Source organism: Triticum dicoccoides, chromosome 1B (genome assembly GCF_002162155.2).
Source record: "Triticum dicoccoides isolate Atlit2015 ecotype Zavitan chromosome 1B, WEW_v2.0, whole genome shotgun sequence".
Classification (NCBI taxonomy): domain Eukaryota; kingdom Viridiplantae; phylum Streptophyta; class Magnoliopsida; order Poales; family Poaceae; genus Triticum; species Triticum dicoccoides.
Window position 1 is genome coordinate 411,667,119 of NC_041381.1, and position 15,980 is coordinate 411,683,098.

The 15,980-nt window shown below is 47.6% G+C and overlaps 1 pseudogene; it reads left to right on the forward strand.

Annotated features, from left to right (window-relative positions):
• The first annotated feature begins 1,340 nt into the window (after nucleotides 1–1,340).
• LOC119338190 lies at nucleotides 1,341–6,597 on the forward strand (annotated as a pseudogene).
• The last annotated feature ends 9,383 nt before the right edge of the window (nucleotides 6,598–15,980 follow it).

Here is a 15,980-nt window from a genome sequence, read left to right on the forward strand (position 1 = left end):
GGGAGCACCTCTTGAGTGCCCCTGGCGCTCATGCGTACCCTTGGCAGCCCGCGGTCAATTAAGTCACTCATATGGATCACTTTCGCACACCTCGGGCGCCAACAAGTACTGGTTCACTAAAAAACATATACATTTATATATAAAAAATGTATATTCGGAAGAACAAAATATTCTCGCAACTGTAAAAAGTTTATGGAATTAAAAAAAGTTCATGAATTACTTTATTCCCTGCAAATTTAAAAACTATTTTTGATTGAAAAAATATCCACCAAATAAAAAAATTATTGAATATATATTTAACTAAAAAATATTCCTGAATTTAAGATTATTTTATCCAATTGCAAAAATAGTTCACGAATTTAAAAATCACCACTTTGAAAAAATGATCTTAGTTTTTTTAAAATCTCATGATTTAAAAAAATAGAAAATTAAAAATTAAAGAAAAAACAAAAACAAAATAAAAACCCTAATAGAAAACTGCCAGAAAACATAAGTGAAAACTGCCAATGAAAATAGGAAACTGTCAAAGAAAACAGAAGTAAAAACATAGAGAAAACGACCCTAAAAATCGAGCAAACTTTGAAGCTGGTGGAGGAAAGTCTATGGGCCCCGACCCACTTATAACAAACTAAGGAAGGCCGTATGAGTGAGTGGAGTGATGGTCATTTTCAGAGATGATTCCGCCAAATGCTAATCATCTTCTGGCCTTTAAACATGCTAGCCTTCCGCCAAACATATCACCTTCCACGCAGGTGGCTTTTGTTCGTTATGTAGATGTCCGGACTCCTGTAAAATCCCTACTTTACTTCTAATTGCGGGAAAACTGACGTCCGGACTGCTCCGCGGACCAATGAGGTACCACGTTAGATGGCATATGTGTGCAGACCGCTCAATCCATACGGTTGCAGGTGGTTCGAGGGTCTACGTTGAAGATGTCCTGAGCCCCAAATAGGATTTCCTCTTGTTTTTGGGTGGCATCAGGGTTGCGTAAGTTTGTGGGTGTTTATGACCAAGAGAATGATTCTCAGTCTAGACCGGCAAGGCTGAGGATGAAGCATTAACCGGCCTAGCACGAGGCCTAATTACTTGTTGATTCTTTCTTGAAAATGTTGGAAATCATCCTATTATCTTTTGTTTCTTCGGCCGCCTCTATTAAGTGACGCGCGTCTCTGTGGAGCCACTCATCTCCTTCTAGTCTTATCCCTTCTAGCCTTATCCCCATCCACGCGATTTCTGTCATGACTCCCTTTTCTTCCTCGAAAAAACTCCCTTCGATTTCTCTCACACACTGCATCGTCAGGTGAGTGTTGCCGCCACATGCCACCCACATTTTCAACCCCCCGTTGGCCACCGTGCTACAAGGCCCCGCCATTGTTGCAAAATTCCTGGCCATCGCTCGCATGCCATACCTCCCCCCTTAAGGGCATCTTCAATGCGAGGCGCTAGTGGAGGGCGCCAGGAAATAGTTCCTGGTATATTGGTGGTTGCGTAAGTGATTCCCTACCAAATCCTAGCGTCAGGCGCAAGAGAGATGCAAAGTAGTGCATCGGGCGCTTGATGTTTTCTCAAGTACGCACTGAACACGAGCAATCCTTGGTCTCTGTTGCCGATTTGCATGTAGCGCCTCTAATTAGCATCCCCCATTGGAAGACGAGGCTTCTAGGTGCCTTTTTATTATTTTTAATATTATTTTTTCTCCCTAAGCGTCTAGCTAAGAGCCTTGCATTGTAGATGCCCTAACTCACCACGTTGCACTGCTCTAACTCACCCCAATAGCTACAATGACCATTGCTGCTCCGTGCTTCTGCAACATTGTTCGTGTCCAATAGGCAACTGCAAACATCATTTGTGTTGCGATGAGCGAACGTAACATTGCCCATGTTGGAAGGAGTGGCTGCAATCGTCATCTGTGTTTTGATGGTGGCGACCTGACCCACTACTTGTTGAACTCCACCGTTGCTTGTTGAACTTTCTAATTCCTAACTGGTTTGTGGCATTATTATTTCAGAGCTAGGCTCGTCTCGTGCCTCTTCTCTAAAAATGATGAGTTATTTATGAGATAGACCTTAATATGAACCTATTATAAGCATAGCAATATGCTTTGTGCGATGTCAGGCATTTGTCATTATTATTTTCAGTTCTGTGATTTAATATGCATCATTTCCATAGGGGCACTATGTATAAGTATTTAAGCAAGTTTGAATATTTTATCCGAAGTCCTTATTAATCGAGTTGTAAAAAGAACTCAATACAAACTTATTAGCATAATTATGTCTTCGTCACTTTGAGATCAGCATTTCTGGTCTGTTGAATGATTCCGATGTGCCGTCTCAGTGACATCATATCAATTATATACATGATCATGTCACCTGCTCCCTCTTTCTAAGAATGTAAGGTGCCCCTTTGACTTTGCGCAGTCTTTAATGAATGATTTTGATCACTAATGTATAAAAAATAATTAAATTGGGCATGTATAATTTGTATTGCCATATTTACTTTGTAAAATAATTTGATTTTATATGTTTTCATATTAATGAGGTAACCATATTGTTAATGAAAATTATAGTTAAAGTTGGATGTCTCCCGTATTCATGTATGTGAGCGACTTCGATTGTACTGTGTTTTCAGAAACACTAAAAAAAGTTAAGCGCGCTTTATTAGTATTTTTTTCTCAAGTACGCATGAGTGTGCGTACTATTAAAGAAGAGGACGGGCGTAAAGAGCCCCTCCACATTGGCAGTTATAGGTTACATTTAACTCCTCTCTTTCGTCCATCTCTCTGTGGTCGTGAAGAGTGGCTCGATGTCGCCCTTAAAAAGGCCCGCTCTCTTCCAAGTCCTACCCTCAAGGACGATTCTACTTATTGAGAACTCGAAGGTGTAGCACCATCGAAACGACCACATTCCAATGTTTTCATAGCTCCCACATCCCTAGAAGAAATAAGGCTCGAGTGTCTCTCGCCCCCAACCTCGTGTCAACCTTGTCGGTGCACCAATCCTCCTAGCCTCCAACACCGTGTCCATTCCGGTCTGTTCATCGCTAGGCATATACCGGTCCAGATTTCCCTCGCGAACACACAACCGATGAAGAGATGATTGATGCTCTCCTCCTCTTGGTCACAAAACGGGCATGCTTCCTGGTGATCCAATACACGACGCGCAAGCCTGTCCAAGGTCCAACATCGGTTTTGAAAAGCCGTCCAAGGGTAAAAACGGAGGAAGTACTATATAGTGTCGTTTTCAATGCGGACCGCAAAGCCTTTTCCGGTGAATGATACTTTGGGATAAAGGACAATGCTTCCTTTGATGCTTATGGTGATAAAACTGATACTTGTTTGTCTGCATACTAATAGCCGGGACAACAAATAGTACTCCCTCTGTCCCAAAATATAAGAACGTTTTTGACACTACACTAGTGTCAAAAACGTTCTTATATTATGGGACGGAGGGAGTACTTTTTTATTCCTTTATAATGTAGCATTAAGGCAATTCAAAATAATGAACACACAAACTTGGCTTCTTCCGAATTAGGATGTATAAAGACAACACTAACACACACACAAAGGATCAAGTCATATAAGATCGAAACAATGCCTAGACGGATGAAAAAACAATAAAAAAAGAGAAAATAGCAACGATAATCCACACCAAACACTTGATGATACAACAAAGATGATGTAAGCACACGCGATTCCGGCATGGACACGACCACGCAAACTAGAAACCGTGTGCACAATACACAAGCACTCCAGATTGTAAGAGACGTTTGCGGAGCCAAAAACATTTGTCGATGCATGAGTAACGGGCGAGAAGCCACAGTTACCCACAATGTTTTATTTTTCCAAAAAATATAGGCAAGCACTGAAGCTGTGTTGTGGGATTGTACACCCATGCTCACAGCCTTCGTTGCTTTCCAAACTGAAATTATCAGTAAAAGTAAGTATATATGGCTAATCTTTCTTACTGCTGGTCTTTCATGAATAACAACATTGCTAAATCATATTGTTAAAGAGTAATTATGTAATTCTGAGCAAGAGGGAGAATCAGGCCAACAAGAAAAGGTTGATGCCGGCCAAGGACTCGATCTACTTGTCAGTTGTCTCTGCACTCCACACACTGTCTCTGTACTATAAATGCTTCATTCCAGTGCCTAACTTCTCTACAATCCCAACCAAAACGAGCTAACAAACCTTAGACAATGGAGGTTTCCACCTTACCCTGCTTGCTACTTGTGTCTGCTGCACTGGCACTCTGTTGTGCAGCTGCAGCACGGCCTGACAGTGCAACAGCAAACCTTGACGCAGCCACAATGGCCGCGCAAGAGCTTGACCGCGTCGCCTCGCTGCCGGGGGCGCCGAGCTACTCATATGCGTTCAAGCACTACTCCGGGTACGTCACGACCGATGAGCGCCTCGGCAAGGCACTGTTCTATTGGTTCTTCGAGGCTATGGAGAAGCCTGACGAGAAGCCACTGGTCCTATGGTTAAATGGAGGTTGCTGACTGATTTACTGTATTTTAACTTGGAGCTTCAGAAAACTTTGTGGGTGAAAGATGTACATGTAATGTAGCTGTACATCGTGTGTTTTTTGCAAAATTTGCAGGACCCGGGTGTTCTTCTGTAGGGTTTGGGCAGGCGCAGGAGCTCGGGCCATTTCTTGTGAAGAAAGATGTGCCTGAGCTCGAGCTCAATCCGTATGCCTGGAACCAAGGCAAGTACAAACGAAGACTAACATATTAGACTTACAATTTTCATGCCAATGGAAGCATGCATAGCTTACTGTCTGGTGAACCTTCAGCTGCCAACTTGCTGTTCCTGGACTCTCCAGCGGGTGTTGGATTTTCGTACACGAACACGTCTTTCGAAATAGATCCACCGGGAGACAATTCCACGGGTATGCAAGAAATATATGTGTTTCCTCTTCTATCCAAACATGAAGGGATTTCTTCCCAAGATAACATGACATTTCATTCGTCCTTTGCAGCACACGGTTCATACGCTTTCCTCGTCAGGTGGTTTCAAAGGTTCCCCCAGCACAAAACGAAAGAGTTCTACATAGCTGGAGAGAGCTATGCAGGTCTGCCAACTTATCCATAGATTGTACTACTGTACTCATGATCTGAATTTTGCTTATTCTAGTTCTCTTGCCACTGGATCACTAGGACACTACATTCCACAGTTAGCGAATGTCATCGTGGAGGAGAACAAGAAGGCCTCCAAAGAAAACTACATAAACTTCAAAGGCATCCTGGTACATACGCTGATATCCAGTTCACTCTCTAAAAATTTCACTAGTACTTATTGATCATGTTTTTTCTTCTTCCGATTCTAGATCGGGAACGCGTACATGGACGGGGACACAGACTTGCAGGGGATCGTGGACTCGGCGTGGCACCACGCCATCATCTCCGACACGCTCTACAGCGCCTTCCTCAAGTCCTGCGACTTCAGCATTGAGATCCTGTCTCCGGAGTGCGACGCGGCACTGAGCGAGTTCTTTCTTCTCTACAAACTCATAGACGTCTACAGCCTCTACACCCCCTACTGCGACCTCGGTACCCGGCTTTGAACGCGTCAGCCTCGTCGAACATCGGGCAGACCAACGGCCGTGTAAGCACCCTTCAGCTTCAAAAGTTTCAGCCACTTATTTTCCCCCTTGGTCTGTATGTGTGTTCTGATCAAACAGTGTGATTGATTTTTCATGCACACAGTTTGATCTCCTCAAGATGCCGATGGGCTTCCATCCATGCACGCAGACGTACGCCACCGAGTATCTGAACCGTGCGGATGTGCAGAGGGCTCTGCATGCCAACACCACAGGACTGCCGTATCCCTACGTTCTCTGCCGGTGAGCTCACCTAGCTGAGTTTCCTTGTTGGGCTCGGGATTGTGTTTCTGTGTGTACCTTTTCATAGCTGAATTTATACTGTTTTGCTTCTGTGGTGTTTCTTTTCAGCAATAGCATCAACGCGGTGTGGAAGGATTCCGACATGACGGTCGTCCCCATCGTCAAAAAGCTCGCGGAGGAAGGGCTTCGCATATGGATTTTCAGCGGCGACACGGATGCAAGGATCCCTACGACGTCGACGAGGTACACGCTGAAGAAGCTCGACCTGCCCATCAAGGAGGACTGGTCGCCATGGTTCACTCACAAGCAGGTACCACTACTGTTTTGATTAACTGGATAACTGAACAAAATAGCAGGAGAATCCCATCGGCAAGTAGCCCCTAATTGGTTGTGACACTATCAATCTTTGTGACCCTATCTCACACGTTACATCGTGAGGACGTTCTTGTTCTGATGCGTTTGTTGGTTGCAGGTTGGCGGATGGAGTGTGGTGTATGATGGCCTGACATTTGTCACGGTGAGAGGAGCCGGGCACATGGTGCCAACGTCGCTGCCCGAGCAGGCGCTGGAGCTCTTCAAGCACTTCCTCGCCAACCACAATCTCCCCTCCAAGCCCTTCTAGAGAAAAAAAGAACGCCACGATTCGCTCCTGATCAAGCTGGTCTTGGATGGATTTCATTGCAAAACACTACTTGTAAAACTTGTGGATTTTGTTGCCGAGATTAGTTGTCTAAATATGATTTCTACGTCACATGCCTAAATAGACTATAAAATATCACTTTTACTATTTTCAGTCACCTGAAGATTTATTTGGAAAATCTTGAAATCACCCGGATGATTTCTGAAACATCGCCTAGACGCCACGTGTTTTGGTGGGGACCACGCACCGCTTCTTTCGGAGCCACTCGTTCCCCTGCCTTATCTCTTGAGGGCGGCCGTCTCCTACCTCTCTCATTCTTTCCATCTCTCTGCCCAGAATGTAGCATATAACAATATTCTAGAAATACTTCTCAAGACGAATCCATGCATATGATTTATAAATCTCAAGTGCAAACATTTGAAATAATATTTCTGGTTAATGGTTCCAAATTTTGACGCAAGGCATGTCTAAAAATGTCACTTTCTTCGGAATACTTCCACAAGACAACTAGGATCCATAAATGGTTCTTTTTTTTCTTTTGCGGGGTAGAGGATCCATGAATGGTTGCATAGCAGCATATGTTTTGTCAAAGTTGTACTCCATCCGTTCCTAAATATAAGTCTTTTTAGAGATTTCACTATGAACTACATGCGAATGTATATAGACATATTATAGAGTGTAGATTCATTCATTTTGCTTCGTACGTAGCCCCTTAGTGGAATCTCTAAAAAGACTTATATTTAGAAACGGAGGGAGTACATACCAATGATTATGTCATGGCGCGCATGAAGTAACACCATTTATTATACAAGCAAAAGTAATTAGGAAATTGGTATGCTTGACATGAGCTTAGCGCGACCCAGTCAATGCGTGACACATTTAGAGCTAGTTTGGTTGGTGACCTGGCTTTGTGCCTCGAGAAAAACGCGCTTGGCCTGGGCCTGAGTTGTCGTTGATTTGTGCCTGGTCAGGCAAGGCTGGACTTGAAGTGTTTGAGTTGATCCTTGCCTGCAGTTGCCTGCTTAGGTCTCCTTTAGTTCATAGGATAGGAAAATCATAGGAATAGAGAAATTATAAAAAATGAGATGGCGTGTATCTCAAATCCCATGAGTGGGAGTGGGAAAGGAGATGCCATTTGATTCACATTATAGGATTTTTTTTCATCGAGCCTAGGCTAATGTTTATTTTTCTATGAAATGTGAATGATAGAAAGAATTTCTTCATAGGAATAGGATTACATTCCTACAAACCAAAAGGCTCTAAAGAAATTTTTCCTATAGAAATCCTATCCTATAAAATCCAACAAGATTCCTCTACACTAAAGAAGGCCTTAGCCTTTAAAAAATATTGAATCAGTGGGCCGTACTATTTTTGTCTCCCGGTTAGGACCAGGCTGCTGCCCAGGCGTAGAAAAATGGGATTTTTTGTCCAAAAGGACCCCCTGTCGAATGTTATTGCCAAAAAGGACTACCTGCGAAATTTTTTGTCAAAAAGGACCCCCTCAATAGTGGCGGCATGTGCAGCAGGCGACACGTGGCACCTGCCGCCATCGCAGGAGGCGGCCACCGAGGCGAACGGAATCCCAGCTACTCACCGCGCCACGAAGGAACGGGGCGGGCCAGGTGGGCCCTGCCGCCACCGGGCGAGGCGGCCAGCCCTGGCGCGGTCGCTGGCTGGCCGACAGGCCCTGCTGCGCGCGGGCCCTGCCAGTGGGCCTCGCCGCCACTGCCTGAGGCGGCCTCACCTGGCCGACACTGCTGGCCGACAGCTGCTGCTGCTCGCTGGCCGAGGCGCGGGCCCCGCCGCCACTAGCGCAGGCGGCCGTTGCTGCAAGCCGCCCTCTTTTTGTGTCATTCTGTTTATGCTTGTGTGTTCATTTGCATACCATTTTCCAATATGCTTGCATGATATACAATGGTAGGCATTTCAAGCTTTGGAGGCATTCAAGGTCCAAGACAATGGCAAGTGCTTCAACCTCTCCCATTGCTTTTAGGGTCATCAAATACGAGGAGAAGTTCAAGGCGCAATATGCCACCCTCGAGTCGCGTGAGGGGAAGCAAGCCGTGGAGGAGGTTGGGAACGGCAAGAAGGTAAGGCTGCGGGGGAGACCAACTCCAAGAAGGAGGACAAGCGGGATGCAGCGTCGAACGCCTTGATCTCAAGCTTGGAGGGCATGATGAGCAAGAAGGACTCAAGGGAGGAGGAGTGTCGGCGTTACAAAGAAGAGCAAATGAACTCCTTCATGGAGATCCAAAGGAGGAGGCTTGAGATGTACGCGGAGGAGCAAGCCAAGATGCTAGAGATCGAGGCCACCAACGCCAAGACCAAGGCGAAAGAAGTGTCTCTTGTGAGCATGACGACCGGGGTGGAGATCATGAAGGTGGATCTCAACACCGTGTCACCAAGGAAGAGGCCGTGGTTCGAGAAGACGCAGGCCGACATGCTCAAGTTCGACGACGACTGTGTTAAACATAGATAGCGTGACAGCCTAGGAGTTACATTACTTGTGCATTGTATCAGGTAGTTAGAGAGGATATTCATCTTGTAACCATAGTACTTATCTCTATCCTTTCTTCTCTCTCAAGATTGTAATCTCCAACTGTATGCGCTATCCCAGGGAGGTGCGCCCCTGGTCTATAAACACGTAACAGCGCCCCTCATGATGAGGTAAGACGCTTTCGCCTAACGCACATGGTAATCAGAGACTCCTCTTCCAAACCCTAGCTTCCATCAATCTCCATAGTGCCAAGCCATATCTTCCTCCAGTGCCACCCAATCCAACCTCAGCGGCCAAGTCACGGAGAAGCTCTCCCGAATGAACTATGTCTTGTGGCGAACGCAAGTTACGCCGCAGCTGAGGGGAGCCGGGCTCTTCGGCTACGTTGATGGGACTATGCCGGAACCCACCCGCCTCCTCATCACCAAGAACAAGGACGACAAGGAAACGTCCGAGCCCAACCCTCTCCATCCCATCTGGGTGAGGGAGGATCAGCATGTGCTCGGCTACCTCCTCAACAACCTCTCCAAAGAAGTGCTCATCGCGGTGACCGCGGTCACCACTGCGCACACCCTCTGGGCGGTGCTCGCAGGCATGTTTTCCTCTCAATCTCTGAGTTGTGTAAACAACATTCACACTGCCTTGATCAATGCATAGAAGGGCAACCAATCGGTTGCTGCATACTATGCTCACATGTGTGGTCTTGCTGATGAACTCGCTGCAACCGGCAAGCCCATCCAGGATGATGAGCTCACTCCTACCTGCTGCATGGGCTGGACATGGACTACCAGCCCCTCGTCTCCGCCCTCGACGCCCGCGTCACACCGGTCTCCCTCGACGAGCTGTACGCCATGCTGAGCAGTTTTGATCAGCGTGTCGCCCAGTTTCATAGCACCGGCGGTGGCTTCAAGTCCTCGGCCAACACGGCCACTCGCGGGCGCAGCGGGTTCTCTCCTTGGCATCGCGGTCCCCCTTGACACAAGGGCAAGCAAGGCGGTGGCGCCTCCAGCAACTCTGGCTCCCGCGGCGGACGCCCCCAACTTCACTAGCAATAGGGGCCACCGTGGTGGGGGTGGCAGCAGCGATGGCAGCTCGGGCAGATCACGACCCGATGCAGTGCGCTGCCAGATCTGCGGCAAGCCTGGCCACACCGCCAAGGATTGCTGGTATCATTTTGATGAAGACGAAGCCTCCCCTAATGAAGATGACAAGATTGTTGCTGCCGCCGATGGGTCATATGGCGTTGATACTAACTGGTATATCGACAGCGTGCAACAAATCATCTCACAGGGGAGCTCGAGAAGGTGACCCTACGTGAAAAGTACCATGGGAAGGATCATATTCACACAACCAGTGATGCAGGTATGAACATAAGTCACGTTGGTCATTTGGTTATACGTACCCACTCTCGTAAAATTCACCTTCGAATTTTTTTGCATGTCCCTAGTGCCAACAAAAATCTTCTATCCGTTCAACACATTACCATTGACAATCATGTCTTTATTGAATTTCATCATTTCTTCTTTTTGATCAAGGATCAGGCCACGAAGAAGGTACTATATCGAGGTAGATGTATTCAAGGTCTTTACCCGTTGATTACGGAGCTTAGAATATTCAATAAACAAGCCTATGGTGTTGTAAAGCTTTCTTCAACACGTTGGCACGATCGTTTAGGCATGCATCCTTTTCTCTTGTTGAACGTTTGCTTAGGAAAAATAAGCTTCCGTTTGTTGGTGAGCGCAATATTGAAACCGTTTGTGATTCCTGCCAGAGGGAAAAATGTCATCAATTACCTTATCCTATCTCTACAAGTATTTCTACCAAACCATTGCAATTAATTTTCTCTGATGTTTGGGGACCTGCCCCTAGTTCTGTTGGTAGACATACTTACTACGTCAGTTTTATTGATGACTACAACAAGTTCTCTTGGATATATCTTCTTAAAAAGAGATTCGAGGTCTTTCAAGTCCTTCAAAATTTCCAAGCTCTTGTTGAACGCAAGTTCGATAGCAAAATTATTGCTGTCCAGTCAGACTGGGAGGGGGTGGGGGGGGGATACGAGAAATTAAACTCTTTTTTTCCAAACTCTCGGCATATCACATCATGTCTCTTGCCCCCACGCTCACAAACAAAACGGGTCTACTGAACGCAAACATAGGCACATAGTTGAAGTTGGTCTAGCTCTTCTAGCAGGTGCTTCCATGCCCCTAAAATTCTGGGATGAAGCATTCTTGACTGTTGTTCACATCATCAACATGCTTCCTAGTCGTGTTATAAACAATGAAACACCAACCGAACGTCTACTTCATGTTAAACCCAACTATACATCTCTTCGTGTCTTTGGGTGTGCATGTTGGCCCAATCTACGTCCATACAATTCTCGCAAACTCATGTTCAGATCCAAACAATGTGTTTTTCTTGGCTATAGTGCCCAACACAAGGGGGTGAAATGTCTAGATGTCTCTACCGGGCGTGTCTATATCTCACGAGATGTTGTCTTTGATGAGACCAAATTTCCTTTTGCGGATCTTCATCCAAATGTCGGTGCCCTACTTCATCAAGAAATTCTTCTTTTACCAGCATCTCTCATTGGTCTTGATGAAGGGGAACATAACCGCAATGATTTTACGTTGACTAACCCCCAAACCACTATGCATGAGCTATGTGATGATGCAGGGAATTTCACTGAAAAAACAGAGCTGAAATTGGTGAAGAAAACGGCCTCCACAGGCCATATTTCATGTGTCATGCACCGGGGAGCAAATCTGCCCCGGGATCCGCTCCTGCAAACCTGGCAGACGTGCCAACGCGGTCCGCCTCGGGATCCGCCTCTGCCGACGCTACAGCTGGATTAGCTCGGGATTCCGCGCCATCAACAGCGACATGATCTGTCGCCCGTGCGCTCGCGAGTGAGTCTGCCGCCACCACCTATTCGCCTTCTGGTGGACCTGGAGGCGCGCGCTTCCCCGCTTAACCGATGTGCTACAAGCGGCGCGATCTACGCTGCCCGACCGATGCGGGACCCACCTCTGGCGTAAAAGGTGCTGGCCCCCCATCACGACGCAATGATGATCCCGGTCGCACGGGATCCTCTGCGCCAACTGTACATGGTGCGCCTTCACTAGCAGCCACAGAGGATCCAGGGGAGGATCTGACTCCGCATTTGGTGCCTGCTGCTCCCAGATCGGCTGCAACACCTGGATTCTCCTCGAGATCGATGGCTGCAGACCCTGCTGTTGGCCCGGGATCGTCTGTGCAGCCCATGCAGGCTGCTGTTTCACCTCAGCGACGTACACGGCTAGAAAATGGGGTAATACAACCACTTAATTATAAGCATGTTACAAAATATGGTATGGTGTGTTTCACAGGTGAACCACACAACCTAGAAGAAGCACTTGTAGATGACAAGTAGAAAAAGGCTATGCATGAGAAATACATGGCGCTGAAGAAGAACAAAACATGGCACTTGGTTCCCTCACAGCAGAGTAAAAATCTCATTGATTGCAAATGGGTGTTTAGGATCAAGAAAATCTGATGGCACTATTGATCGCTATAAGGCAAGACTTGTGTCCAAGGGCTTTAAACAATGGTATGGTATAGATTATGAGGACACCTTTACTCCTGTTGTAAAAGCTGCTACCATTCGTCTTGTCTTGTCTATTGCTATGTCCAGGGGCTGGAGTCTTAGACAACTAGATGTACAGAACGCGTTCCTTCATGGTGTTCTAGAAGAGGAAGTATACATGAAACAACCTCCTGGGTTTGAAAGTACACATGCACCAACTCATGTGTGCAAGCTTGACAAAGCATTATATGGGTTGAAGCAAGCCCCACGAGCATGGTACTCCCGTCTTAGTCACAAAATGCAAGCACTTGGATTTGTTCCTTCTAAGTTTGACACTTCATTATTTATTTACAATAAGTGCAATACACATATATTTGTCCTCATCTATGTGGATGATATTATTGTTACAAGTTCATCCGATCAAGCTATCACAGGACTTTTGAAGGACCTTAGTACAAAGTTTGCTCTCAAGGATCTTGGAGACTTGCATTATTTCCTTGGGATAGAAGTAAGAAACATGAGGATGGACTTCACTTGTCTCAGGAAAAATATGCCAGAGATCTAGTAAAGAAAGCTGACTTACAAGTTGTAAACCCTCTCCCACTCCATTATCCAGCTCTGGAAAATTGTCTCTTACAGAAGGACAACCTCTCAGTCAAGAAGACGGTACCAAATACAGAAGTCTGGTAGGTGCACTTTAGTATCTTACACTTACAAGACCATATATTTCCTTTGCTGTGAACAAAGTCTGCTAGTTCCTTCATGCACCTACCACTATTCACTGGACAGCTGCTAAACGCATAGTCAGATATGTTAAGAACACACTTGCACTACAAAAAAAGACACATCCATGACATTTTGGGCCGAACGAATTTTTTCTGTCATGCTTATGACACTTCTATGACGATAATTGTGACAAAACCCGATATCATCATAGATGTGGTGGGCTCCTACTTCTATGACAAAAAATCATGACACAAAAATGGGCTTTTCGTCCTGGGCGGGCCGGAGACGCATCTGCATGACATTCTTTGGGCCGTCCATGGCAAAAAAAATTGTGGTAGAAGCGAGGGCGAGGAAAATATCGGGGAGTTCCTGGTTACGGTGCATGGTCGGGGGCCGAGCGATGCACGTTCCTCTTGTACACGTACGCGCGTGGGTGCGAGGCGTTGGGCTCTAACTGAACTCGAGCGAGGCGTTCGCCTACTGAACCCGAGCGATTGGACTGTAGGCTACGCGTTACTGAACCCGGGCGATCGATTGATGGCTGTTAACTGAACCTGATCAAGCGATTCCTTCACTACTGCTGCTAACTGAAGCCGATCGATGCTGCCTCTGGATGAACAGTGAGTGTTGTTGGGGGGTTTGGATGAACAGTTCCCGGTGGGGGGTTGGATGAATAGGAACCCGTGGTATTGCCGCTGGATGAATAGGACCCCGATCGATCGAGCCGGTTGGGCGTGGATGAACGTGACCCCGTGGAGGGCTGGATGAACATGACCCCGTGGAGGGAAGGTTGAACAGTAGCCGGTGGAGGGCTAGATGAACAGTAGCCCATGGAGGGGTGGTTGAATAGGACCCCGTGGAGAGGGTTGGTTGAAAGTAGCCGGTGGAGGAGCGCACGGTGGAGGCTGGATGAACAGGAGCCTGTGGATGAACAGGAGCCTGTGGATGAACAGTCGCAGGTGGAGATTGGAGGAGGTCGACGGTGGAGATGAACAATACCCCGTGGAGTCCCGTTTTGCGGTACGCCACACCCCTCCCGATGAACATGACCCCCGTTTTGACCATAGCACTCCAACACAAGTCCGTTTCCTCCGTTTTGTGGTACGCCACACCCCTCCCGATCAACAGGACCCTGTTTCGACCGTAGAAGGTCCAACAGAAGTCCGTTTCCTCCGTTTTGCGGTACGCCAGACCCCTCCCGATGAACAGGATCCCGTTTTGACCGTGGCCGGTCGAACACAAGGCTGTTTGCTCCGTTATGCGGTACGCTAGGCCTCGTTTCCATCGGTTGTTCTGTCCGAGCCCTCCCGATCAACACGACGACGCATTCCATTCTGACCCAGCCGGTTGGCTCCCCATGAACACGATGACGACACAGTTTCTCCGATCTGACCCAGCCATGTACAGGAGCCCTGGCCGTACGCATGCGCGAGTAGGCGTTCTAGACCCCGCCCGTATGTATGTACATGGCCGTATTTACTTTCTTGCACCCTGGCCGCTGTACGTACGTGTACATGCTAGGTGCGCGCCTCTACTACGACATGTGCATGCCTCTACATCGACCAGTATGTACGTACATGTTCGCGGCCAGAATGACAACGCTACGTACGCTTCGACCAGGTGGGTCTCGACTGTCAAACACTTCCTTGCGTGCGAAGATGTAGCTGGTGGGTCCCAGCAGTCAGGGGCCAAATCATTTTTTGCCCGTAATATGGACGTGCTTTCTTGTGTGCGAAGATGTAGCTGGTGGGTCCCAACAGTCAGGGGAGAAAACATTATTTTCAAGGTAAAAGGATGCAGTTGCATGCATGCGTCCATGGGCGTGGTGCGTCCCCACTGTCAGCCTCTCATGTACAGTCATCTTCCGATGACTCTCGGTTGTTCACCATGTTGACCACACCGTGCCGAGCGCACCAAGGCTGGTGGATGACGGCGAGGCCCCAGACTGGAATGACCCAGAGATGGGGAAGACGCGGCAGTGGAGTCGTAGATGGAGAGGACTGGGAAACTTGGCTGGTTCGGGTGCGCGGCAGCACTGCCGCCCATGGGAGACAAGAGCAAGAACAGAGGTTGAAGAAGGAGCACGACTGTTGGATTAACATCCAACGGTCCAGCTGCTAGAATCATTTGTTGATTAATTTGACAAAGCCCTGCGTACACGTATGCTTAGTAGGCCCACAAGTCAGCCACCAAATCTGACGGGTCCTAGCTGTCAACAGGAGGAATATTTTTTTAGCGTAACAAGGAGGCACTTCCTTCCATGCGAAGATACAACCGGTGGGCCCCAGCTGTCAGGGGGAGGAAACATTTTTTTCAGCTTAATAAGAAGGAACTTTCCTTGCGTGCAACCATGGACCTCGTGGGTCCCAGCTGTCAGGCTCTCCACGTACAGTCCTCTTCCGATGACTCTCGTTTGTTGACCACGCCGCACAGAGCACAGCGAGGCGGTGGACGACGGCGAGGCCCCGGGCGGGAACGACCTAGAGATGGGAAGACACGGCAGTGGAGTCACAAATTGAGAGGAGGAGAAGGGCTATAACTAGTTCTGGTGCGGCGTGGGGTTGCAGTCGGTGGAGAATAACAGGAGGTATGGAGGGGTGGAGGGTTAGCCTAGCCGGCGATGGGGTAGTGCTTCGCAGCGATGCGTGCTAAGCAGAGCCGCTAGCTGCCAGAGGCCGGACCAGGCGGTCCTGGCGATGCTGGAGG